The sequence below is a fragment of the Rhinoderma darwinii genome, chromosome 4, assembly GCF_050947455.1.
Source record: "Rhinoderma darwinii isolate aRhiDar2 chromosome 4, aRhiDar2.hap1, whole genome shotgun sequence".
Lineage (NCBI taxonomy): Eukaryota > Metazoa > Chordata > Amphibia > Anura > Rhinodermatidae > Rhinoderma > Rhinoderma darwinii.
Genome location: NC_134690.1, coordinates 31,220,667 through 31,245,403, shown reverse-complemented (window position 1 = coordinate 31,245,403; position 24,737 = coordinate 31,220,667). Strand labels below are relative to the sequence as shown.

Sequence of the window (24,737 nt, the reverse complement as noted above, 5' to 3'; positions counted from 1 at the left end):
TCTATATATTGATAACAGATAGACATGAACAGAGCATTTTCAAAATTGGATGCAAAAATCGTTGTCTTAAGAGTCCACAAAAAATGATGGTTCCAATAACTTACACTAACAAATTAGGAGCCAGAAATGTTTTTATTAAAGACCACTCTAAGCCCTTAACCATAAAGCCTGTTACTGTGCAGTATTTCCTTTTGCCTCATTCTAACATCTGAAAAGTAATTACATGTTACCCAAAAACACACAATTCTGCTGGCACTCGAACCCACAACCTTTGACTTGCTATTTAGCTCTAGAAGTCCAATGCGCTATCCATTGCGCCACAGAGCCTATATCATCCCACATGCTAGTACAAAATGTGCCCAGCTAAAGTTTTAATGTGTCTTGCTTTTTTAAGTTAAGGAATACTAAAAAAATCATCATTGGGGCTATCCTTTAGAGATACTCAAAAATAGCTCAGCTTTAAATTGTTCTTGACACTTCGTGGTTTCTATATATTGATAATAGATAGACATGAACAGAGCATTTTCAAAATTGGATGCAAAAATCGTTGTCTTAAGAGTCCACAAAAAATGATGGTTCCAATAACTTACACTAACAAATTAGGAGCCAGAAATGTTTTTATTAAAGACCACTCTAAGCCCTTAACCATAAAGCCTGTTACTGTGCAGTATTTCCTTTTGCCTCATTCTCACATCTGAAAAGTAATTACATGTTACCCAAAAACGCACGACTCTGCTGAGACTCAAACCCACAACCTTTGACTTGCTATATAGCTCTAGAAGTCCAATGCGCTATCCATTGTGCCACAGAGCCTATATCATCCCTCATTCTAGTAAAAAGTGTGCCCAGCTAAAGTCTTAATGTGTCTTGCTTTTTTAAGTTAAGGAATACTCAAAAAATCATCATTGGGGCTATCTTTTAGAGATACTCAAAAATAGCTCAGCTTTAAATTGTTCTTGACACTTCGTGGTTTCTATATATTGATAACAGATAGACATGAACAGAGCATTTTCAAAATTGGATGCAAAAATCGTTGTCTTAAGAGTCCACAAGAAAAGGTGGTTCCAATAGCTTACACTAACAACATAGGGGCCAGAAATGTTTTTATTAAAGACCACTCTAAGCCCTTAACCATAAAGCCTGTTACTGTGCAGTATTTCCTTTTGCCTCATTCTAACATCTGAAACGTAATTACATGTTCGAAAAACACACAACCGTGGTGGGACTTGAACCCACAACCTTTGAATTGCTATATAGCTCCAGAGGTCCAATGCGCAATCCATTGTGCCACAGAGCCTATATCATCCCTCCTGCTAGTAAAAAATGTGCCCAGCTAAAGTCTTAATGTGTCTTGCTTTTTTAAGTTAAGGAATACTAAAAAAATCATCATTGGGGCTATCCTTTAGAGATACTCAAAAATAGCTCAGCTTTAAATTGTTCTTGACACTTCGTGGTTTCTATATATTGATAACAGATAGACATGAACAGAGCATTTTCAAAATTGGATGCAAAAATCGTTGTCTTAAGAGTCCACAAAAAATGATGGTTCCAATAACTTACACTAACAAATTAGGAGCCAGAAATGTTTTTATTAAAGACCACTCTAAGCCCTTAACCATAAAGCCTGTTACTGTGCAGTATTTCCTTTTGCCTCATTCTAACATCTGAAAAGTAATTACATGTTACCCAAAAACACACAATTCTGCTGGCACTCGAACCCACAACCTTTGACTTGCTATTTAGCTCTAGAAGTCCAATGCGCTATCCATTGCGCCACAGAGCCTATATCATCCCACATGCTAGTACAAAATGTGCCCAGCTAAAGTTTTAATGTGTCTTGCTTTTTTAAGTTAAGGAATACTAAAAAAATCATCATTGGGGCTATCCTTTAGAGATACTCAAAAATAGCTCAGCTTTAAATTGTTCTTGACACTTCGTGGTTTCTATATATTGATAATAGATAGACATGAACAGAGCATTTTCAAAATTGGATGCAAAAATCGTTGTCTTAAGAGTCCACAAAAAATGATGGTTCCAATAACTTACACTAACAAATTAGGAGCCAGAAATGTTTTTATTAAAGACCACTCTAAGCCCTTAACCATAAAGCCTGTTACTGTGCAGTATTTCCTTTTGCCTCATTCTCACATCTGAAAAGTAATTACATGTTACCCAAAAACGCACGACTCTGCTGAGACTCAAACCCACAACCTTTGACTTGCTATATAGCTCTAGAAGTCCAATGCGCTATCCATTGTGCCACAGAGCCTATATCATCCCTCATTCTAGTAAAAAGTGTGCCCAGCTAAAGTCTTAATGTGTCTTGCTTTTGTAAGTTAAGGAATACTAAAAAAATCATCATTGGGTCTATCTTTTATAGATACTCAAAAATAGCTCAGCTTTAAATTGTTCTTGACACTTCGTGATTTCTATATATTGATAACAGATAGACATGAACAGAGCATTTTCAAAATTGGATGCAAAAATCGTTGTCTTAAGAGTCCACAAAAAAAGGTGGTTCCAATAACTTACACTAAAAAATTATGGGCCAGAAATGTTTTTATTAAAGACCACTCTAAACCCTTAACCATAAAGCCTGTTACTGTGCAGTATTTCCTTTTGCCTCATTCTAACATCTGAAAAGTAATTACATGTTACCCAAAAACACACAACTCTAGTGGGACTCGAACCCACTACCTTTGAATTGCTATATAGCCCTAGAAGTCCAATGCGCTATCCATTGCGCCACAGAGCCTATATCATCCCACATGCTAGTAAAAAATGTGCCCAGCTAAAGTCTTAATGTGTCTTGCATTTTTAAGTTAAGGAATACTAAAAAAATCATCATTGGGTCTATCTTTTAGAGATACTCAAAAATAGCTCAGCTTTAAATTGTTCTTGACACTTCGTGATTTCTATATATTGATAACAGATAGACATGAACAGAGGATTTTCAAAATTGGATGCAAAAATCGTTGTCTTAAGAGTCCACAAAAAAAGATGGTTCCAATTACTTATACTAACAAATTAGGGGCCAGAAATGTTTTTATTAAAGACCACTCTAAACCCTTAACCATAAAGCCTGTTACTGTGCAGTATTTCCTTTTGCCTCATTCTCACATCTGAAAAGTAATTACATGTTACCCAAAAAGACACGACTCTGGTAGGACTCGAAGCCACAACCTTTGAATTGCTATATAGCTCTAGAAGTGCAATTTGTTCTCCATTGCGCCACAGAGCCAATATCATCCCACATGCTAGTAAAAAAATGTGCCCAACTAAAGTCTTAATGTGTCTTGCTTTTTTAAGTTAAGGAATACTAAAAAAATCATCATTGGGTCTATCTTTTAGAGATACTCAAAAATAGCTCAGCTTTAAATTGTTCTTGACACTTCGTGGTTTCTATATATTGATAACAGATAGACATGAACAGAGCATTTTCAAAATTGGATGCAAAAATCGTTGTCTTAAGAGTCCACAAAAAAAGGTGGTTCCAATAACTTACACTAACAAATTAGGGGCCAGAAATGTTTTTATTAAAGACCACTCTAAGCCCTTAACCATAAAGCCTGTTACTGTGCAGTATTTCCTTTTGCCTCATTCTAACATCTAAAAAGTAATTACATGTTACCCAAAAACACACAACTCTTCTGGGACTCGAACCCACAACCTTTGACTTGCTATTTAGCTCTAGAAGCCCAATGCGCTATCAATTGCACCACAGAGCCTATATCATTCCTCATGCTAGTAAAAAATGTGCCCAGCTAAAGTCTTAATGTGTCTTGCTTTTGTAAGTTAAGGAATACTAAAAAAATCATCATTGGGTCTATCTTTTAGACATACTCAAAAATAGCTCAGCTTTAAATTGTTCTTGACACTTCGTGGTTTCTATATATTGATAACAGATAGACATGAACAGAGCATTTTCAAAATTGGATGCAAAAATCGTAGTCTTAAGAGTCCACAAAAAAAGATGGTTCCAATAACTTACACTAACAAATTAGGAGCCAGAAATGTTTTTATTAAAGACCACTCTAAGCCCTTAACCATAAAGCCTATTACTGTGCAGGTTTTCCTTTCGCCTCATTCTCACATCTGAAAAGTAATTACATGTTACCCAAAAACACACGACTCTGGTGGGACTCGAACCCACAACCTTTGAATTGCTATATAGCCCTAGAAGTCCAATGCACTATCCATTGCGCCACAGAGCCTATATCATCCCACATGCCAGTAAAAAATGTGCCCAGCTAAAGTCTTAATGTGTCTTGCATTTTTAAGTTAAGGAATACTAAAAAAATCATCATTGGGTCTTTCTTTTAGAGATACTCAAAAATAGCTCAGCTTTAAATTGTTCTTGACACTTCGTGATTTCTATATATTGATAACAGATAGACATGAACAGAGGATTTTCAAAATTGGATGCAAAAATCGTTGTCTTAAGAGTCCACAAAAAAAGATGGTTCCAATAACTTATACTAACAAATTAGGGGCCAGAAATGTTTTTATTAAAGACCACTCTAAGCCCTTAACCATAAAGCCTGTTACTGTGCAGTATTTCCTTTTGCCTCATTCTAACATCTGAAAAGTAATTACATGTTACCCAAAAACACACGACTCTGGTGGGACTCGAACCCACAACCTTTGAATTGCTCTATAGCTCTAGAAGTCCAATGCGCTATCCATTGCGCCACAGAGCCTATATCATCCCACATGCTAGTAAAAAATGTGCCCAGCTAAAGTCTTAATGTGTCTTGCTATTTTAAGTTAAGGAATACTAAAAAAATCATCATTGGGGCTATCCTTTAGACATACTCAAAAAAAGCTCAGCTTTAAATTGTTCTTGACACTTCGTGGTTTCTATATATTGATAACAGATAGACATGAACAGAGCATTTTCAAAATTGGATGCAAAAATCGTTGTCTTAAGAGTCCACAAAAAAAGATGGTTCCAATAACTTACACTAACAAATTAGGAGCCAGAAATGTTTTTATTAAAGACCACTCTAAGCTCTTAACCATAAAGCCTATTACTGTGCAGGTTTTCCTTTTGCCTCATTCTAACATCTGAAAAGTAATTACATGTTACCCAAAAACACACGACTCTGGTGGGACTCGAACCCACAACCTTTGAATTGCTATATAGCCCTAGAAGTCCAATGCGCTATCCATTGCGCCACAGAGCCTATATCATCCCTCATGCTAGAAAAAAATGTGCCCAGCTAAAGTCTTAATGTGTCCTGCTTTTTTAAGTTAAGGAATACTAAAAAAATCATCATTGGGGCTATATTTTAGAGATACTCAAAAATAGCTCAGCTTTAAATTGTTCTTGACACTTCGTGGTTTCTATATATTGATAACAGATAGACATGAACAGAGCATTTTCAAAATTGGATGCAAAAATCGTTGTCTTAAGAGTCCACAAAAAAAGGTGGTTCCAATAACTTACACTAAGAAATTAGGGGCCTGAAATGTTTTTATTAAAGACCACTCTAAGCCCTTAACCATAAAGCCTGTTACTGCGCAGTATTTCCTTTTGCCTCATTCTAACATCTGAAAAGTAATTACATGTTACCCAAAAACACACGACTCGAACCCACAAACTTTGAATTGCTATAGAAGTCCAATGCGCTATCCATTGCGCCACAGAGCCTATATCATTCCACATGCTAGTAAAAAATGTGCCCAGCTAAAGTCTTAATGTGTCTTGCTTTTTTAAGTTAAGGAATACTAAAAAAATCATCATTGGGTCTATCTTTTAGACATACTCAAAAATAGCTCAGCTTTAAATTGTTCTTGACACTTCGTGGTTTCTATATATTGATAACAGATAGACATGAACAGAGCATTTTCAAAATTGGATGCAAAAATCGTTGTCTTAAGAGTCCACAAAAAAAGGTGGTTCCAATAACTTACACTAACAAATTAGGGGCCAGAAATGTTTTTATTAAAGACCACTCTAAGCCCTTAACCATAAAGCCTGTTACTGTGCAGTATTTCCTTTTGCCTCATTCCAACATCTGAAAAGTAATTACATGTTACCCAAAAACACACGACTCTGGTGGGACTCAAACCCACAACCTTTGAATTGCTATATAGCTCTAGAAGTCCAATGCACTATCCATTGCGCCACAGAGCCTATATCATCCAACATGCTAGTAAAAAATGTGCCCAGCTAAAGTCTTAATGTGTCTTGCTTTTTTAAGTTAAGGAATACTAAAAAAATCATCATTGGGGCTATCCTTTAGACATACTCAAAAAAAGCTCAGCTTTAAATTGTTCTTGACACTTCGTGGTTTCTATATATTGATAACAGATAGACATGAACAGAGCATTTTCAAAATTGGATGCAAAAATCGTTGTCTTAAGAGTCCACAAAAAAAGATGGTTCCAATAACTTACACTAACAAATTAGGAGCCAGAAATGTTTTTATTAAAGACCACTCTAAGCTCTTAACCATAAAGCCTATTACTGTGCAGGTTTTCCTTTTGCCTCATTCTAACATCTGAAAAGTAATTACATGTTACCCAAAAACACACGACTCTGGTGGGACTCGAACCCACAACCTTTGAATTGCTATATAGCCCTAGAAGTCCAATGCGCTATCCATTGCGCCACAGAGCCTATATCATCCCTCATGCTAGAAAAAAATGTGCCCAGCTAAAGTCTTAATGTGTCCTGCTTTTTTAAGTTAAGGAATACTAAAAAAATCATCATTGGGGCTATATTTTAGAGATACTCAAAAATAGCTCAGCTTTAAATTGTTCTTGACACTTCGTGGTTTCTATATATTGATAACAGATAGACATGAACAGAGCATTTTCAAAATTGGATGCAAAAATCGTTGTCTTAAGAGTCCACAAAAAAAGGTGGTTCCAATAACTTACACTAAGAAATTAGGGGCCTGAAATGTTTTTATTAAAGACCACTCTAAGCCCTTAACCATAAAGCCTGTTACTGCGCAGTATTTCCTTTTGCCTCATTCTAACATCTGAAAAGTAATTACATGTTACCCAAAAACACACGACTCGAACCCACAAACTTTGAATTGCTATAGAAGTCCAATGCGCTATCCATTGCGCCACAGAGCCTATATCATTCCACATGCTAGTAAAAAATGTGCCCAGCTAAAGTCTTAATGTGTCTTGCTTTTTTAAGTTAAGGAATACTAAAAAAATCATCATTGGGTCTATCTTTTAGACATACTCAAAAATAGCTCAGCTTTAAATTGTTCTTGACACTTCGTGGTTTCTATATATTGATAACAGATAGACATGAACAGAGCATTTTCAAAATTGGATGCAAAAATCGTTGTCTTAAGAGTCCACAAAAAAAGGTGGTTCCAATAACTTACACTAACAAATTAGGGGCCAGAAATGTTTTTATTAAAGACCACTCTAAGCCCTTAACCATAAAGCCTGTTACTGTGCAGTATTTCCTTTTGCCTCATTCCAACATCTGAAAAGTAATTACATGTTACCCAAAAACACACGACTCTGGTGGGACTCAAACCCACAACCTTTGAATTGCTATATAGCTCTAGAAGTCCAATGCACTATCCATTGCGCCACAGAGCCTATATCATCCAACATGCTAGTAAAAAATGTGCCCAGCTAAAGTCTTAATGTGTCTTGCTTTTTTAAGTTAAGAAATACTAAAAAAAATCATCATTGGGGCTATCCTTTAGAGATACTCAAAAATAACTCAGCTTTAAATTGTTCTTTACACTTCGTGGTTTATATATATTGATAACAGATAGACATGAACAGAGCATTTTCAAAATTGGATGCAAAAATCGTTGTCTTAAGAGTCTACAAAAAAAGATGGTTCCAATAACTTACACTAACAAATTAGGGGCCAGAAATGTTTTTATTAAAGACCACTCTAAGCCCTTAACCATAAAGCCTGTTACTGTGCAGTATTTCCTTTTGCCTCATTCTCACATCTGAAAAGTAATTACATGTTACCCAAAAACACACGACTCTGGTGGGACTCAAACCCACAACCTTTGAACTGCTTTACAGCTCTAGAAGTCCAATGCGCTATCCATTGCGCCACAGAGCCTATATCATCCCTCATGCTAGTAAAAAATGTGCCCAGCTAAAGTCTTAATGTGTCTTGCTTTTTTAAGTTAAGGAATACTAAAAAAGTCATCATTGGGTCTATCTTTTAGACATACTCAAAAATAGCTCAGCTATAATTGTTCTTGACACTTCGTGATTTCTATATATTGATAACAGATAGACATGAACAGAGCATTTTCAAAATTGGATGCAAAAATCGTTGTCTTAAGAGTCCTCAAAAAAAGATGGTTCAAATAACTTACACTAACAAATTAGGGGCCAGAAATGTTTTTATTAAAGACCACTCTAAGCCCTTAACCATAAAGCCTGTTACGGTGCAGTATTTCCTTTTGCCTCATTCTAACATCTGAAAAGTAATTACATGTTACCCAAAAACAAATGACTCTGGTGGGACTCGAACCCACAACCTTTGAATTGCTATATAGCTCTAGAAGTCCAATGTGCTATCCATTGCGCCACAGAGCCTATATCATCCCTCATGCTAGTAAAAAATGTGCCCAGCTAAAGTCTTAATGTGTCCTGCTTTTTTAAGTTAAGGAATACTAAAAAAATCATCATTGGGGCTATCTTTTAGAGATACTCAAAAATAGCTCAGCTTTAAATTGTTCTTGACACTTCGTGGTTTCTATATATTGATAACAGATAGACATGAACAGAGCATTTTCAAAATTGGATGCAAAAATCGTTGTCTTAAGAGTCCACAAAAAAAGGTGGTTCCAATAACTTACACTAACAAATTAGGGGCCAGAAATGTTTTTATTAAAGACCACTCTAAGCCCTTAACCATAAAGCCTGTTACTGTGCAGTATTTCCTTTTGCCTCATTCTCACATCTGAAAAGTAATTACATGTTACCCAAATACACACGACTCTGGTGGGACTCAAACCCACAACCTTTGAATTGCTATATAGCTCTAGAAGTCTAATGCGCTATCCATTGCGCCACAGAGCCTATATCATCCCTCATGCTAGTAAAAAATGTGCCCAGCTAAAGTCTTAATGTGTCTTGCTTTTTTAAGTTAAGGAATACTAAAAAAGTCATCATTGGGTCTATCTTTTAGACATACTCAAAAATAGCTCAGCTATAATTGTTCTTGACACTTCGTGATTTCTATATATTGATAACAGATAGACATGAACAGAGCATTTTCAAAATTGGATGCAAAAATCGTTGTCTTAAGAGTCCACAAAAAAAGGTGGTTCCAATAACTTACACTAACAAATTAGGGGCCAGAAATGTTTTTATTAAAGACCACTCTAAGCCCTTAACCATAAAGCCTGTTACTGTGCAGTATTTCCTTTTGCCTCATTCCAACATCTGAAAAGTAATTACATGTTACCCAAAAACACACGACTCTGGTGGGACTCAAACCCACAACCTTTGAATTGCTATATAGCTCTAGAAGTCCAATGCGCTATCCACTGCGCCACAGAGCCTATATCATCCAACATGCTAGTAAAAAATGTGCCCAGCTAAAGTCTTAATGTGTCTTGCTTTTTTAAGTTAAGAAATACTAAAAAAATCATCATTGGGGCTATCCTTTAGAGATACTCAAAAATAGCTCAGCTTTAAATTGTTCTTGACACTTCGTGGTTTATATATATTGATAAAGAGATAGACAAGAACAGAGCATTTTCAAAATTGGATGCAAAAATCGTTGTCTTAAGAGTCCTCAAAAAAAGATGGTTCAAATAACTTACACTAACAAATTAGGGGCCAGAAATGTTTTTATTAAAGACCACTCTAAGCCCTTAACCATAAAGCCTGTTACGGTGCAGTATTTCCTTTTGCCTCATTCTAACATCTGAAAAGTAATTACATGTTACCCAAAAACAAATGACTCTGGTGGGACTCGAACCCACAACCTTTGAATTGCTATATAGCTCTAGAAGTCCAATGCGCTATCCATTGCGCCACAGAGCCTATATCATCCCACATGCTAGTAAAAAATGTGCCCAGCTAAAGTCTTAATGTGTCTTGCTTTTTTAAGTTAAGGAATACTAAAAAAATCATCATTGGAGCTATCTTTTAGAGATACTCAAAAATAGCTCAGCTTTAAATTGTTCTTGACACTTCGTGGTTTCTATATATTGATAACAGATAGACATGAACAGAGCATTTTCAAAATTGGATGCAAAAATCGTTGTCTTAAGAGTCCACAAAAAAAGGTGGTTCCAATAACTTACACTAACAAATTAGGGGCCAGAAATGTTTTTATTAAAGACCACTCTAAGCCCTTAACCATAAAGCCGGTTACTGTGCAGTATTTCCTTTTGCCTCATTCTAACATCTGAAAAGTAATTACATGTTACCCAAAAACACACGACTCTGGTGGGACTCGAACCCACAACCTTTGAATTGCTATATAGCTCTAGAAGTCCAATGCGCTATCCATTGCGCCACAGAGCCTATATCATCCCACATGCTAGTAAAAAATGTGCCCAGCTAAAGTCTTAATGTGTCTTGCTTTTTTAAGTTAAGGAATACTAAAAAAATCATCATTGGGGCTATCCTTTAGAGATACTCAAAAATAGCTCAGCTTTTAATTGTTCTTGACACTTCGTGGTTTCTATGTATTGATAACAGATATACATGAACAGAGCATTTTCAAAATTGGATGCAAAAATCGTTGTCTTAAGAGTCCACAAAAAGAGATGGTTCCAATAACTTACACTAACAAATTAGGGGCCAGAAATTTTTTTATTAAAGACCACTCTAAGCCCTTAACCATAAAGCCTGTTACTGTGCAGTATTTCCTTTCGCCTCATTCTAACATCTGAAAAGTAATTACATGTTACCCAAAATCACACATCTCTGGTGAGTAACGAACCCACAACCTTTGAATTGCTATATAGCTCTAGAAGTCCAATGCGCTATCCATTGTGCCACGGAGCCAATATCATCCCACATGCTAGTAAAAAATGTGCCCAGCTAAAGTCTTAATGTGTCTTGCTTTTTTAAGTTAAGAATACTAAAAAAATCATCATTGGGTCTATCTTTTAGACATACTCAAAAATAGCTCAACTTTAAATTGTTCTTGACACTTCGTGGTTTCTATATATTGATAACAGATAGACATGAACAGAGCATTTTCAAAATTGGATGCAAAAATCGTTGTCTTAAGAGTCCACAAAAAAGGTGGTTCCAATAACTTACACTAAAAAATTAGGGGCCAGAAATGTTTTTATTAAAGACCACTCTAAGCCCTTAACCATAAAGCCGGTTACTGTGCAGTATTTCCTTTTGCCTCATTCTAACATCTGAAAAGTAATTACATGTTACCCAAAAACACACGACACTGGTGGGACTCGAACCCACAACCTTTGAATTGCTATATAGCTCTAGAAGTCCAATGCGCTATCCATTGCACCACAGAGCCTATATCATCCCACATGCTAGTAAAAAATGTGCCCAGCTAAAGTCTTAATGTGTCTTGCTTTTTTAAGTTAAGGAATACTAAAAAAATCATCATTGGAGCTATCTTTTAGAGATACTCAAAAATAGCTCAGCTTTAAATTGTTCTTGACACTTCGTGGTTTCTATATATTGATAACAGATAGACATGAACAGAGCATTTTCAAAATTGGATGCAAAAATCGTTGTCTTAAGAGTCCACAAAAAAAGGTGGTTCCAATAACTTACACTAACAAATTAGGGGCCAGAAATGTTTTTATTAAAGACCACTCTAAGCCCTTAACCATAAAGCCGGTTACTGTGCAGTATTTCCTTTTGCCTCATTCTAACATCTGAAAAGTAATTACATGTTACCCAAAAACACACGACTCTGGTGGGACTCGAACCCACAACCTTTGAATTGCTATATAGCTCTAGAAGTCCAATGCGCTATCCATTGCGCCACAGAGCCTATATCATCCCACATGCTAGTAAAAAATGTGCCCAGCTAAAGTCTTAATGTGTCTTGCTTTTTTAAGTTAAGGAATACTAAAAAAATCATCATTGGGGCTATCCTTTAGAGATACTCAAAAATAGCTCAGCTTTTAATTGTTCTTGACACTTCGTGGTTTCTATATATTGATAACAGATATACATGAACAGAGCATTTTCAAAATTGGATGCAAAAATCGTTGTCTTAAGAGTCCACAAAAAGAGATGGTTCCAATAACTTACACTAACAAATTAGGGGCCAGAAATTTTTTTATTAAAGACCACTCTAAGCCCTTAACCATAAAGCCTGTTACTGTGCAGTATTTCCTTTCGCCTCATTCTAACATCTGAAAAGTAATTACATGTTACCCAAAATCACACATCTCTGGTGAGTAACGAACCCACAACCTTTGAATTGCTATATAGCTCTAGAAGTCCAATGCGCTATCCATTGTGCCACGGAGCCAATATCATCCCACATGCTAGTAAAAAATGTGCCCAGCTAAAGTCTTAATGTGTCTTGCTTTTTTAAGTTAAGAATACTAAAAAAATCATCATTGGGTCTATCTTTTAGACATACTCAAAAATAGCTCAACTTTAAATTGTTCTTGACACTTCGTGGTTTCTATATATTGATAACAGATAGACATGAACAGAGCATTTTCAAAATTGGATGCAAAAATCGTTGTCTTAAGAGTCCACAAAAAAGGTGGTTCCAATAACTTACACTAAAAAATTAGGGGCCAAAAATGTTTTTATTAAAGACCACTCTAAGCCCTTAACCATAAAGCCTGTTACTGTGCATTATTCCTTTTTGCCTCATTCTAACATCTGAAAAGTAATTACATGTTACCCAAAAACACACGACTCTGGTGGGACTCAAACCCACAACCTTTGAATTGCTATATAGCTCTAGAAGTCCAATGCGCTAACCATTGCGCCACAGAGCCTATATCATCCCACATGCTAGTAAAAAATGTGCCCAGCTAAAGTCTTAATGTGTCCTGCTTTTTTAAGTTAAGGAATACAAAAAAAATCATCATTGGGGCTATCCTTTAGAGATACTCAAAAATAGCTCAGCTTTAAATTGTTCTTGACACTTCGTGGTTTCTATATATTGATAACAGATAGACATGAACAGAGCATTTTCAAAATTGGATGCAAAAATCGTTGTCTTAAGAGTCCACAAAAAAAGGTGGTTCCAATAACTTACACTAACAAATTAGGGGCCAGAAATGTTTTTATTAAAGACCACTCTAAGCCCTTAACCATAAAGCCTGTTACTGTGCAGTATTTCCTTTTGCCTCATTCTAACATCTGAAAAGTAATTACATGTTACCCAAAAACACACGACTTTGGTGGGACTCAAACCCACAACCTTTGAATTGCTATATAGCTCTAGAAGTCCAATGCGCTAACTAGAGATGAGCGAACCGGGACAACCGAACCCGGTTTCGGTCCGAACTTCCGGTAAAGTTCGGTTCGCAGCGAATCCGAACTTCACCGGGTTCGGCCGAACCCGTTTTGACCGAACCCGGTCAAAAACATTATACAAATCGGGAGCCACTTATCTCTATCAATCACTGATAGAGAAAAGAGGCTGCTGATTAAAAATAAAATAAAAAGCATTTCATACGTACCCGGTCGTTGTCTTGTTGACGAGTCCCTCTTCTTCCTCCAGTCCGACCTTTTCTGACGCGGCAGCCTGTGATTGGCTGCAGAGGCCTCTGCAGCCTGTGATTGGCTGCAGAGGCCGCGGCAGCCTGTGATTGGCTGCAGCGCTCACAAGGCTGCATCGTCATCAAGGAATGTCGGGCCGGATGTCGAGAGGGACGCGTCACCAAGGCAACGGCCAGGAGACCGGACTGGAGGAAGCAGAAAGTTCTCGGTAAGTATGAACGTCTTTTTTTTTACAGGTACTGTGATCGGTAGTCACTGTCCAGGGTACTGAAACAGTTACTGCCGATCAGTTAACTCTTTCAGCACCCTGAACAGTGACTATTTAGTGTATGTGCACACACACTAATTACGTCCGTAAATGACGGACGTATTTCGGCCGCAAGTACCGGACCGAACACAGTGCAGGGAGCCGGGCTCCTAGCATCATACTTATGTACGATGCTAGGAGTCCCTGCCTCTCTGCAGGACAACTGTCCCGTACTGTAATCATGTTTTCAGTACGGGACAGTAGTTCCACGGAGAGGCAGGGACTCCTAGCATCGTACATAAATATGATGCTAGGAGCCCGGCTCCCTGCAGGGTGTTCGGTCCGGTACTTGCGGCCGAAATACGTCCGTCAATTACGGACGTAATTAGTGTGTGTGCACATACCCTTACTGACGTCGCCTAGCAACGCTGCCGTAATGACGGGTGCACACCTGTAGCCACCCATCATTACGGGGCCTCATGCACACGACCATAAAAACACCCGTTATCACGGGTCGTAATTACGACCCGAAATAGCGGGCCCATAGACTTCTGTTAGCCACGGGTACCTTCCCGTTTTCTCACGGGAAGGTGCCCGTGCCGTTAAAAAGATAGAACATGTTCTATTTTTTTATTTTACGGGCCGTGCTCGTAATTACGACTCGTAAGTACGAGCACGGCCGGCCGGCCACGGGCAGCTGGCCGCTTTTGCGAACCGTGCTGTCATTATAATTATAGCAGCACGGCCCGTAAAATAGAACATGTTCTATTTTTTTAACGGCACGGGCACCTTCCCGTGAGAATACGGAAAGGTACCCGTGGGTAACAGAAGTCTATGAGCCCGTTATTGCGGGTCGTAATTACGACCCGCAATAACGGGTGTTTTTACGGTCGTGTGCATGATGGGAGCACGGCTCGGAAAAACGAACGGCTGCCCGTGCTCATCTCCTGAAATAATCTGTGCTGCCTTAAACTCTGTGGACAGGTCAGGATCCTGTTTCTTTTAAATGCTGCTAGGGAACCCGCTCGATCCACTATATAAGGCTACGCTACAGTGCAGCATTTAAAAGAAACAGGATCCTGACCTGTCCACAGAGTTTAAGGCAGCACAGAGTATTTCAGGAGATGAGCGTGCAGATTCAGTGCTGTTGTGAACTCTGCTCTTACCATTACGTAGCTCTCAGTCTGTTATCTCTCCTCCACTCCTGTCCTCAAGAACACCTTCACATGATTGGCAAGTCACCACGTAATGGTAAGAGCAGAGTTCACAGCAGCACAGAGTATTTCAGGAGATGAGCGTGCGGATCTTGTGCGTGGTGGTGACTTGCCAATCATGTGAACGTGTTATAGAGGACAGGAGTGGAGGAGATGTAACAGACTGAGCTACGTAATGGTAAGAACAGAGTTCACAGCAGCACAGAGTATTTCAGGAGAGGAGCGTGCAGATTCAGTGCTGCTGTGAACTCTGCTCTTACCATTACGTAGCTCAGTCTGTTACCTCTCCTCCACTCCTGTCCTCAATAACACCTTCACGTGATTGGCAAGTCACCACCCCGCACAAGATCCGCACGCTCATCTCCTGAAATACTCTGTGCTGCTGTGAACTCTGCTCTTACCATTACGTGGTGACTTGCCAATCATGTGAAGGTGTTCTGGAGGACAGGAGTGGAGGAGAGGTAACAGACTGAGAGCTACGTAATGGTAAGAGCAGAGTTCGCAGCAGCACTGAATCTGCACGCTCATCTCCTGAAATACTCTGTGCTGCCTTAAACTCTATGGACAGGTCAGGATCCTGTTTCTTTTAAATGCTGCACTGTAGCGCAGCCGTATATAGTGGATCGAGCGGGTTCCCCAGCAGCATTTAAAAGAAACCGTGTTTGTGTATGTGTGTGTTTGTGTATATATGTGTGTTTGGGTATGTGACTTTGTCTGTTTTTGTTTTTATATGTGTGTGTGTATATATGGGTGTGTTTGTGTATATGTGTTTTGTGTATATGTTTGTGTATATATGGGTGTATTTGTGTATATGTTTGTGTGTAGATGTTTGTGTGTGTTTTTGTATATGTGTATATGTGTGTATATGGGTGTGTGTTTGTGTGTATATATGGGTGTGTTTGTGTATATGTGTTTGTGTATATGGGTGTGTGTTTGTGTGTATATATGGGTGTGTTTGTGTATATGTGTTTGTGTATATGTGTGTTTGGGTATGTGTGTTTTTGTTTGTATATGTGTTCGTGTATGTGTGTATAACTGTGTGTGTGTGTGTTTGGATATGTGTGTTTTTGTTTGTATATGTGTGAGTTCGTGTATATGTGTGTGTTTGTCTGTTTATGTGTGTGTGTATATCTTGTTGTGTTTGTGTATATATGTGTGTGTCTGTGTATGGTTGTTTGTTTGTGTGTGCGTGTATATATGTGTGTAGGTGAGTAGAAGTATTGGTATTGTTCACATTGATAACTGTTTTTTTATGTTGTTGCAGATTTTGATGTACCGATTGGACTACATCTACGATTCGTTGGACTACTGCGTAGATCTGCGTTTTTTCAAATTTTAATAAAATGGTTAACGAGGGTTTTGTTGGGGATTTCTTATTTCAATAAAAAAGAATTGTCTTTGTGTTTTTTTTTTCAAACTTTATTAGTGCCTAGATAATGGCAGTTGGCTGATTGACAGCGTCCATTATTAAGGCGGTACTTAGTGTTAGCCGGTGCAGAGGCTAGCACTAACCACCCATTATTACCCCGGTACCCACCACCACCAGGGGTGCCGGGAAGAGCTTGGTACGATCCAGTACCCAACCATCTGTTGTGATGGTCGGGTACTGGGGCGGCCGTAGGCTGGTATTATGAGGCTGGGAAGGGCCAAAATCAGTGGACCTTCCCACCCTTGTAATGCTAGGCTGCTGCTGCTGTGTTGTATCGGGCTGGTTATAAAAATGGGGGGGACCCCCACGTCGTTTTTTTTTGGAATTTAACAAATTTAGCAATAGACGGGTCCCCCACATTTTTAATAACCAGCCATATACAAGGCCGCAGCAGTCTGGCATTACATGGGTGGGAAGGGCCACTGGTTTTGTCCATTCCCAGGCTAATAACACTGTGTTGTATGTGGCTGGTTATGATAAATTGGGTGGAACCCCATGTCTTTTTTAAAAAAAAAATGTAAATAAATAAATAATTTAAAAAAATGACGTGGGGTCCCCCCCCACTTTTATAACCAGCCAGATACAACACAGCAGCAGCAGCCTAGCATTACAAGGGTGGGAAGGTCCACTGTTTTTGGCCCTTCCCAGCCTCATAATACCAGCCTGCGGCCGCCCCAGGGCCCGACCATCACAACAGATGGTCGGGTACTGGATGGTACCTGGCTCTTCCCGGCACCCCTGGTGGTTTTGGGTACCGGGGTAATAATGGTGGTTAGTGTTAGCCTCTGCACCGGCTAACACTAAGCCTCGCATTAGTAATGGATGTTGTCACTCAGACAGCGGCCATTACTAAAGTGGTAATAATAAAATTTGAAAAGAAAAAGACAAAGATATAGATAAAATATTTTATTGAAATAAAGCACCCCCAACACAACCCTCATTAACCATTTTATTGTAGAAAAAAAACCGTCATCGAAGTAGTCCTCGAAACCGACGTAGTCCAAACACCAAACCTGTAAAAAAATAAAATAATGAAATAAAACATGTTGTAGGCTTAGATTCAGTTTAATGTGTGATACTGACTGTTATACCATGTATAGAAGCCTGCCGCGAAGTTGACTTAGATACAGGGCGCCAGCAGACAGTATCATACATGGCCATACAGACATATATACATGCAAACTATCATACATACATGCATACACACACACATGAAAACATACATACATACAAACAAACATGCAAAGATACATACATACATATATACAAGCATGCACAAATATACATGCAAACATAAATACATGCAAACATAATTACATACATGCACATATATAAACATACATGCAAACATACATGCAAAAATAAAAACATGCAAACATACATACATGCACATATATACATACATACATGACAACATACATACAAACATACATGACAACATACATACATGCAAACATACATACATGCAAACATACATACACACATGCAAACATATATACATGCAAATATACATACAAACATGCACATGTATACATACATGCCAACATACATGCAAACATACATGCACATATATACATACATACATGACAACATACATACATGCAAATATACATACATACACACATGCACATATATACATACCAACATACATGCACATATATACATACATGACAACATACATACATACATGACAACATACATACATATATATATATATATATATACACACATGCAAATATACATACATTCATGCAAACATACATGCAAACATACATACAAATATACATACACACATGCACATATATACATACATGACTACATACATACATACATACATGACAACATACATGCAAAAATACATACATGCAAATATATACATGCAAATATACATACAAACATGCACATATATACATACATGCCAACATACATGCAAACATACATGCACAGATATACATACATACATGCCAACATACATACATGCCAAAAAATAATAATAATACGTTCATACTTACTTTCCTCCTGTCCGGCCTCCAGCGATGACGTTTCATTCATGTCGCCGCTGCAGCCTGTGATTGGCTGCAGAGGCGGTCACGTGGGATGAAGCGTCATCCTGACGTGCGTGACCGCCACTACAGCCTGTGATTGGCTGCAGCGGCGAAAGGGATGAAACGTCATCGCTGGAGGCCGGACAGGAGGAAAGTAAGTACGAACGTATAATTTTTATTTTTTTATTACATTTAAATGGTATTTTCCGCGCGCCGAGCATGTACTGTGAAGGTTGCTGAAAGAGTTAGTGCAGCCCATTAACTCTATCAGCACCCTGGACAGTAGCATGCTCGGCGCACGTAAGTGACAGGTTCGGTCAGAACTAGTTCGGTCCGAACCGAACTTTTTTGTGAAATTCGGCGAACTAGCCGAACCGAACTTTTGATAAGTTCGCTCATCTCTAGCGCTAACCATTGCGCCACAGAGCCTATATCATCCCACATGCTAGTAAAAAATGTGCCCAGCTAAAGTCTTAATGTGTCCTGCTTTTTTAAGTTAAGGAATACAAAAAAAATCATCATTGGGGCTATCCTTTAGAGATACTCAAAAATAGCTCAGCTTTAAATTGTTCTTGACACTTCGTGGTTTCTATATATTGATAACAGATAGACATGAACAGAGCATTTTCAAAATTGGATGCAAAAATCGTTGTCTTAAGAGTCCACAAAAAAAGGTGGTTCCAATAACTTACACTAACAAATTAGGGGCCAGAAATGTTTTTATTAAAGACCTCTCTAAGCCCTTAACCATAAAGCCGGTTACTGTGCAGTATTTCCTTTTGCCTCATTCTAACATCTGAAAAGTAATTACATGTTACCCAAAAACACACGACTCTGGTGGGACTCGAACCCACAACCTTTGAATTGCTATATAGCTCTAGAAGTCCAATGCGCTATCCATTGCGCCACAGAGCCTATATCATCCCACATGCTAGTAAAAAATGTGCCCAGCTAAAGTCTTAATGTGTCTTGCTTTTTTAAGTTAAGGAATACCAAAAAAATCATCATTGGGTCTATCTTTTAGACATACTCAAAAATAGCTCAACTTTAAATTGTTCTTGACACTTCGTGGTTTCTATATATTGATAACAGATAGACATGAACAGAGCATTTTCAAAATTGGATGCAAAAATCGTTGTCTTAAGAGTCCACAAAAAAAGGTGGTTCCAATAACTTACACTAACAAATTAGGGGCCAGAAATGTTTTTATTAAAGACCACTCTAAGCCCTTAACCATAAAGCCTGTTACTGTGCAGTATTTCCTTTTGCCTCATTCTAACATCTGAAAAGTAATTACATGTTACCCAAAAACACACGACTGTGGTGGGACTCGAACCCACAACCTTTGAATTGCTATATAGTTCTAGAAGTCCAATGTGCTATCCATTGCGCCAAAGAGAATATATCATCCCACATGCTAGTAAAAAATGTGCCCAGCTAAAGTCTTAATGTGTCTTGCTTTTTTAAGTTAAGGAATACAAAAAAAATCATCATTGGGGCTATCCTTTAGAGATACTCAAAAATAGCTCAGCTTTAAATTGTTCTTGACACTTCGTGGTTTCTATATATTGATAACAGATAGACATGAACAGAGCATTTTCAAAATTGGATGCAAAAATCGTTGTCTTAAGAGTCCACAAAAAAAGGTGGTTCCAATAACTTACACTAACAAATTAGGGGCCAGAAATGTTTTTATTAAAGACCACTCTAAGCCCTTAACCATAAAGCCTGTTACTGTGCAGTATTTCCTTTTGCCTCATTCTAACATCTGAAAAGTAATTACATGTTACCCAAAAACACACGACTCTGGTGGGACTCAAACCCACAACCTTTGAATTGCTATATAGCTCTAGAAGTCCAATGCGCTAACCATTGCGCCACAGAGCCTATATCATCCCACATGCTAGTAAAAAATGTGCCCAGCTAAAGTCTTAATGTGTCCTGCTTTTTTAAGTTAAGGAATACAAAAAAAATCATCATTGGGGCTATCCTTTAGAGATACTCAAAAATAGCTCAGCTTTAAATTGTTCTTGACACTTCGTGGTTTCTATATATTGATAACAGATAGACATGAACAGAGCATTTTCAAAATTGGATGCAAAAATCGTTGTCTTAAGAGTCCACAAAAAAAGGTGGTTCCAATAACTTACACTAACAAATTAGGGGCCAGAAATGTTTTTATTAAAGACCACTCTAAGCCCTTAACCATAAAGCCTGTTACTGTGCAGTATTTCCTTTTGCCTCATTCTAACATCTGAAAAGTAATTACAATTTACCCATAAACACACGACTCTGGTGGGACTCGAACCCACAACCTTTGAATTGCTATATAGCTCTAGAAGTCCAATGTGCTATCCATTGCGCCACAGAGCCTATATCAACCCTCATGCTAGTAAAAAATGTGCCCAGCTAAAGTCTTAATGTGTCTTGCTTTTTTAAGTTAAGGAATACTAAAAAAATCATCATTGGGGCTATCCTTTAGAGATACTCAAAAATAGCTCAGCTTTTAATTGTTCTTGACACTTCGTGGTTTCTATATATTGATAACAGATAGACATGAACAGAGCATTTTCAAAATTGGATGCAAAAATCGTTGTCTTAAGAGTCCACAAAAAAGGTGGTTCCAATAACTTACACTAAAAAATTAGGGGCCAGAAATGTTTTTATTAAAGACCACTCTAAGCCCTTTACCATAAAGCCTGTTACTGTGCAGTATTTCCTTTTGCCTCATTCTAACATCTGAAAAGTAATTACATGTTACCCAAAAACACACGACACTGGTGGGACTCGAACCCACAACCTTTGAATTGCTATATAGCTCTAGAAGTCCAATATCCATTGCGCCACAGAGCCTATATCATCCCACATGCTAGTAAAAAATGTGCCCAGCTAAAGTCTTAATGTGTCTTGCTTTTTTAAGTTAAGGAATACTAAAAAAATCATCATTGGAGCTATCTTTTAGAGATACTCAAAAATAGCTCAGCTTTAAATTGTTCTTGACACTTCGTGGTTTCTATATATTGATAACAGATAGACATGAACAGAGCATTTTCAAAATTGGATGCAAAAATCGTTGTCTTAAGAGTCCACAAAAAAAGGTGGTTCCAATAACTTACACTAACAAATTAGGGGCCAGAAATGTTTTTATTAAAGACCACTCTAAGCCCTTAACCATAAAGCCGGTTACTGTGCAGTATTTCCTTTTGCCTCATTCTAACATCTGAAAAGTAATTACATGTTACCCAAAAACACACGACTCTGGTGGGACTCGAACCCACAACCTTTGAATTGCTATATAGCTCTAGAAGTCCAATGCGCTATCCATTGCGCCACAGAGCCTATATCATCCCACATGCTAGTAAAAAATGTGCCCAGCTAAAGTCTTAATGTGTCTTGCTTTTTTAAGTTAAGGAATACTAAAAAAATCATCATTGGGGCTATCTTTTAGACATACTCAAAAATAGCTCAGCTTTAAATTGTTCTTGACACTTCGTGGTTTCTATATATTGATAACAGATAGACATGAACAGAGCATTTTCAAAATTGGATGCAAAAATCGTTGTCTTAAGAGTCCACAAAAAAAAGATGATTCCAATAACTTACACTAACAAATTAGGAGCCAGAAATGTTTTTATTAAATACCACTCTAAGCCCTTAACCATAAGGCCTGTTACTGTGCAGTATTTCCTTTCGCCTCATTCTAACATCTGAAAAGTAATTACATGTTACCCAAAATCACACAACACTGGTGGGTAACGAACCCACAACCTTTGAATTGCTATATAGCTCTAGAAGTCTAATGCGCTATCCATTGCGCCACAGAGCCTATATCATCCCACATGCTAGTAAAAAATGTGCCCAGCTAAAGTCTTAATGTGTCTTGCTTTTTTAAGTTAAGGAATACTAAAAAAATCATCATTGGGGCTATCCTTTAGAGATACTCAAAAATAGCTCAGCTTTTAATTGTTCTTGACACTTCGTGGTTTCTATATATTGATAACAGATATACATGAACAGAGCATTTTCAAAATTGGATGCAAAAATCGTTGTCTTAAGAGTCCACAAAAAGAGATGGTTCCAATAACTTACACTAACAAATTAGGGGCCAGAAATTTTTTTATTAAAGACCACTCTAAGCCCTTAACCATAAAGCCTGTTACTGTGCAGTATTTCCTTTTGCCTCATTCTAACATCTGAAAAGTAATTACATGTTACCCAAAAACACACGACTCTGGTGGGACTCAAACCCACAACCTTTGAATTGCTATATAGCTCTAGAAGTCCAATGCACTATCCATTGCGCCACAGAGACTATATCATCCCACATGCTAGTAAAAAATGTGCCCAGCTAAAGTCTTAATGTGTCTTGCTTTTTTAAGTTAAGAATACTAAAAAAATCATCATTGGGTCTATCTTTTAGACATACTCAAAAATAGCTCAGCTTTAAATTGTTCTTGACACTTCGTGGTTTCTATATATTGATAATAGATAGACATGAACAGAGCATTTTCAAAATTGGATGCAAAAATCGTTGTCTTAAGAGTCCACAAAAAAAGATGGTTCCAATAACTTACACTAACAAATTAGGAGCCAGAAATGTTTTTATTAAAGACCACTCTAAGCCCTTAACCATAAAGCCTGTTACTGTGCAGTATTTCCTTTCGCCTCATTCTAACATCTGAAAAGTAATTACATGTTACCCAAAATCACACAACTCTGGTGAGTAACGAACCCACAACCTTTGAATTGCTATATAGCTCTAGAAGTCCAATGCGCTATCCATTGTGCCACGGAGCCAATATCATCCCACATGCTAGTAAAAAATGTGCCCAGCTAAAGTCTTAATGTGTCTTGCTTTTTTAAGTTAAGAATACTAAAAAAATCGTCATTGGGGCTATCCTTTAGAGATACTCAAAAATAGCTCAGCTTTTAATTGTTCTTGACACTTCGTGGTTTCTATATATTGATAACAGATATACATGAACAGAGCATTTTCAAAATTGGATGCAAAAATCGTTGTCTTAAGAGTCCACAAAAAGAGATGGTTCCAATAACTTACACTAACAAATTAGGGTCCAGAAATGTTTTTATTAAAGACCACTCTAAGCCCTTAACCATAAAGCCTGTTACTGTGCAGTATTTCCTTTCGCCTCATTCTAACATCTGAAAAGTAATTACATGTTACCCAAAATCACACAACTCTGGTGAGTAACGAACCCACAACCTTTGAATTGCTATATAGCTCTAGAAGTCCAATGCGCTAGCCATTGCGCCACGGAGCCAATATCATCCCAGATGCTAATAAAAAATGTGCCCAGCTAAAGTCTTAATGTGTCTTGCTTTTTTAAGTTAAGAATACTAAAAAAATCATCATTGGGTCTATCTTTTAGACATACTCAAAAATAGCTCAGCTTTAAATTGTTCTTGACACTTCGTGGTTTCTATATATTGATAACAGATAGACATGAACAGAGCATTTTCAAAATTGGATGCAAAAATCGTTGTCTTAAGAGTCCACAAAAAAGGTGGTTCCAATAACTTACACTAAAAAATTAGGGGCCAGAAATGTTTTTATTAAAGACCACTCTAAGCCCTTAACCATAAAGCCTGTTACTGTGCATTATTCCTTTTTGCCTCATTCTAACATCTGAAAAGTAATTACATGTTACCCAAAAACACACAACACTGGTGGGACTCGAACCCACAACCTTTGAATTGCTATATAGCTCTAGAAGTCCAATGTGCTATCCATTGCGCCACAGAGCCTATATCATCCCACATGCTAGTAAAAAATGTGCCCAGCTAAAGTCTTAATGTGTCTTGCTTTTTTAAGTTAAGGAATACAAAAAAAATCATCATTGGGGCTATCCTTTAGAGATACTCAAAAATAGCTCAGCTTTAAATTGTTCTTGACACTTCGTGGTTTCTATATATTGATAACAGATAGACATGAACAGAGCATTTTCAAAATTGGATGCAAAAATCGTTGTCTTAAGAGTCCACAAAAAAAGGTGGTTCCAATAACTTACACTAACAAATTAGGGGCCAGAAATGTTTTTATTAAAGACCACTCTAAGCCCTTAACCATAAAGCCTGTTACTGTGCAGTATTTCCTTTTGCCTCATTCTAACATCTGAAAAGTAATTACATGT

General features: G+C 37.7%; 1 long non-coding RNA gene and 20 other non-coding genes across 21 annotated transcripts in view; all 21 read right to left on the bottom strand.

The window, feature by feature from the left end:
• Nucleotides 1–13,944, bottom strand: part of LOC142759107 (uncharacterized) — a 231,085-nt gene extending 217,141 nt beyond the window's left edge. The window contains exon 1 of the long non-coding RNA XR_012883062.1: nucleotides 13,611–13,944. This is a non-coding gene — a long non-coding RNA (uncharacterized LOC142759107). The remainder of the gene's footprint in view (nucleotides 1–13,610) is intronic.
• On the bottom strand, nucleotides 2,670–2,755 carry TRNAR-UCU (transfer RNA arginine (anticodon UCU)). Its single transcript is given in 2 exon segments — nucleotides 2,670–2,705; nucleotides 2,719–2,755. It is a non-coding gene; the product is annotated as a tRNA-Arg (tRNA).
• On the bottom strand, nucleotides 4,129–4,214 carry TRNAR-UCU (transfer RNA arginine (anticodon UCU)). Its single transcript is given in 2 exon segments — nucleotides 4,129–4,164; nucleotides 4,178–4,214. It is a non-coding gene; the product is annotated as a tRNA-Arg (tRNA).
• On the bottom strand, nucleotides 4,615–4,700 carry TRNAR-UCU (transfer RNA arginine (anticodon UCU)). The gene is given in 2 exon segments: nucleotides 4,615–4,650; nucleotides 4,664–4,700. It is a non-coding gene; the product is annotated as a tRNA-Arg (tRNA).
• TRNAR-UCU (transfer RNA arginine (anticodon UCU)) lies at nucleotides 5,101–5,186 on the bottom strand. The gene is given in 2 exon segments: nucleotides 5,101–5,136; nucleotides 5,150–5,186. It is a non-coding gene; the product is annotated as a tRNA-Arg (tRNA).
• TRNAR-UCU (transfer RNA arginine (anticodon UCU)) lies at nucleotides 6,054–6,139 on the bottom strand. The gene is given in 2 exon segments: nucleotides 6,054–6,089; nucleotides 6,103–6,139. It is a non-coding gene; the product is annotated as a tRNA-Arg (tRNA).
• TRNAR-UCU (transfer RNA arginine (anticodon UCU)) lies at nucleotides 6,540–6,625 on the bottom strand. The gene is given in 2 exon segments: nucleotides 6,540–6,575; nucleotides 6,589–6,625. It is a non-coding gene; the product is annotated as a tRNA-Arg (tRNA).
• Nucleotides 7,493–7,578, bottom strand: TRNAR-UCU (transfer RNA arginine (anticodon UCU)). Its single transcript is given in 2 exon segments — nucleotides 7,493–7,528; nucleotides 7,542–7,578. It is a non-coding gene; the product is annotated as a tRNA-Arg (tRNA).
• On the bottom strand, nucleotides 7,980–8,065 carry TRNAR-UCU (transfer RNA arginine (anticodon UCU)). The gene is given in 2 exon segments: nucleotides 7,980–8,015; nucleotides 8,029–8,065. It is a non-coding gene; the product is annotated as a tRNA-Arg (tRNA).
• Nucleotides 8,465–8,550, bottom strand: TRNAR-UCU (transfer RNA arginine (anticodon UCU)). Its single transcript is given in 2 exon segments — nucleotides 8,465–8,500; nucleotides 8,514–8,550. It is a non-coding gene; the product is annotated as a tRNA-Arg (tRNA).
• On the bottom strand, nucleotides 8,951–9,036 carry TRNAR-UCU (transfer RNA arginine (anticodon UCU)). Its single transcript is given in 2 exon segments — nucleotides 8,951–8,986; nucleotides 9,000–9,036. It is a non-coding gene; the product is annotated as a tRNA-Arg (tRNA).
• Nucleotides 9,436–9,521, bottom strand: TRNAR-UCU (transfer RNA arginine (anticodon UCU)). The gene is given in 2 exon segments: nucleotides 9,436–9,471; nucleotides 9,485–9,521. It is a non-coding gene; the product is annotated as a tRNA-Arg (tRNA).
• TRNAR-UCU (transfer RNA arginine (anticodon UCU)) lies at nucleotides 9,923–10,008 on the bottom strand. Its single transcript is given in 2 exon segments — nucleotides 9,923–9,958; nucleotides 9,972–10,008. It is a non-coding gene; the product is annotated as a tRNA-Arg (tRNA).
• On the bottom strand, nucleotides 10,409–10,494 carry TRNAR-UCU (transfer RNA arginine (anticodon UCU)). The gene is given in 2 exon segments: nucleotides 10,409–10,444; nucleotides 10,458–10,494. It is a non-coding gene; the product is annotated as a tRNA-Arg (tRNA).
• On the bottom strand, nucleotides 11,379–11,464 carry TRNAR-UCU (transfer RNA arginine (anticodon UCU)). Its single transcript is given in 2 exon segments — nucleotides 11,379–11,414; nucleotides 11,428–11,464. It is a non-coding gene; the product is annotated as a tRNA-Arg (tRNA).
• Nucleotides 11,865–11,950, bottom strand: TRNAR-UCU (transfer RNA arginine (anticodon UCU)). Its single transcript is given in 2 exon segments — nucleotides 11,865–11,900; nucleotides 11,914–11,950. It is a non-coding gene; the product is annotated as a tRNA-Arg (tRNA).
• Nucleotides 12,835–12,920, bottom strand: TRNAR-UCU (transfer RNA arginine (anticodon UCU)). Its single transcript is given in 2 exon segments — nucleotides 12,835–12,870; nucleotides 12,884–12,920. It is a non-coding gene; the product is annotated as a tRNA-Arg (tRNA).
• A 5,470-nt stretch (nucleotides 13,945–19,414) lies between the features above and the next one.
• TRNAR-UCU (transfer RNA arginine (anticodon UCU)) lies at nucleotides 19,415–19,500 on the bottom strand. The gene is given in 2 exon segments: nucleotides 19,415–19,450; nucleotides 19,464–19,500. It is a non-coding gene; the product is annotated as a tRNA-Arg (tRNA).
• Nucleotides 19,501–20,386: 886 nt separating this feature from the next.
• Nucleotides 20,387–20,472, bottom strand: TRNAR-UCU (transfer RNA arginine (anticodon UCU)). The gene is given in 2 exon segments: nucleotides 20,387–20,422; nucleotides 20,436–20,472. It is a non-coding gene; the product is annotated as a tRNA-Arg (tRNA).
• A 400-nt stretch (nucleotides 20,473–20,872) lies between these two features.
• On the bottom strand, nucleotides 20,873–20,958 carry TRNAR-UCU (transfer RNA arginine (anticodon UCU)). The gene is given in 2 exon segments: nucleotides 20,873–20,908; nucleotides 20,922–20,958. It is a non-coding gene; the product is annotated as a tRNA-Arg (tRNA).
• Nucleotides 20,959–21,838: 880 nt separating this feature from the next.
• On the bottom strand, nucleotides 21,839–21,924 carry TRNAR-UCU (transfer RNA arginine (anticodon UCU)). The gene is given in 2 exon segments: nucleotides 21,839–21,874; nucleotides 21,888–21,924. It is a non-coding gene; the product is annotated as a tRNA-Arg (tRNA).
• Between the last annotated feature and the right edge of the window lie 2,813 nt (nucleotides 21,925–24,737).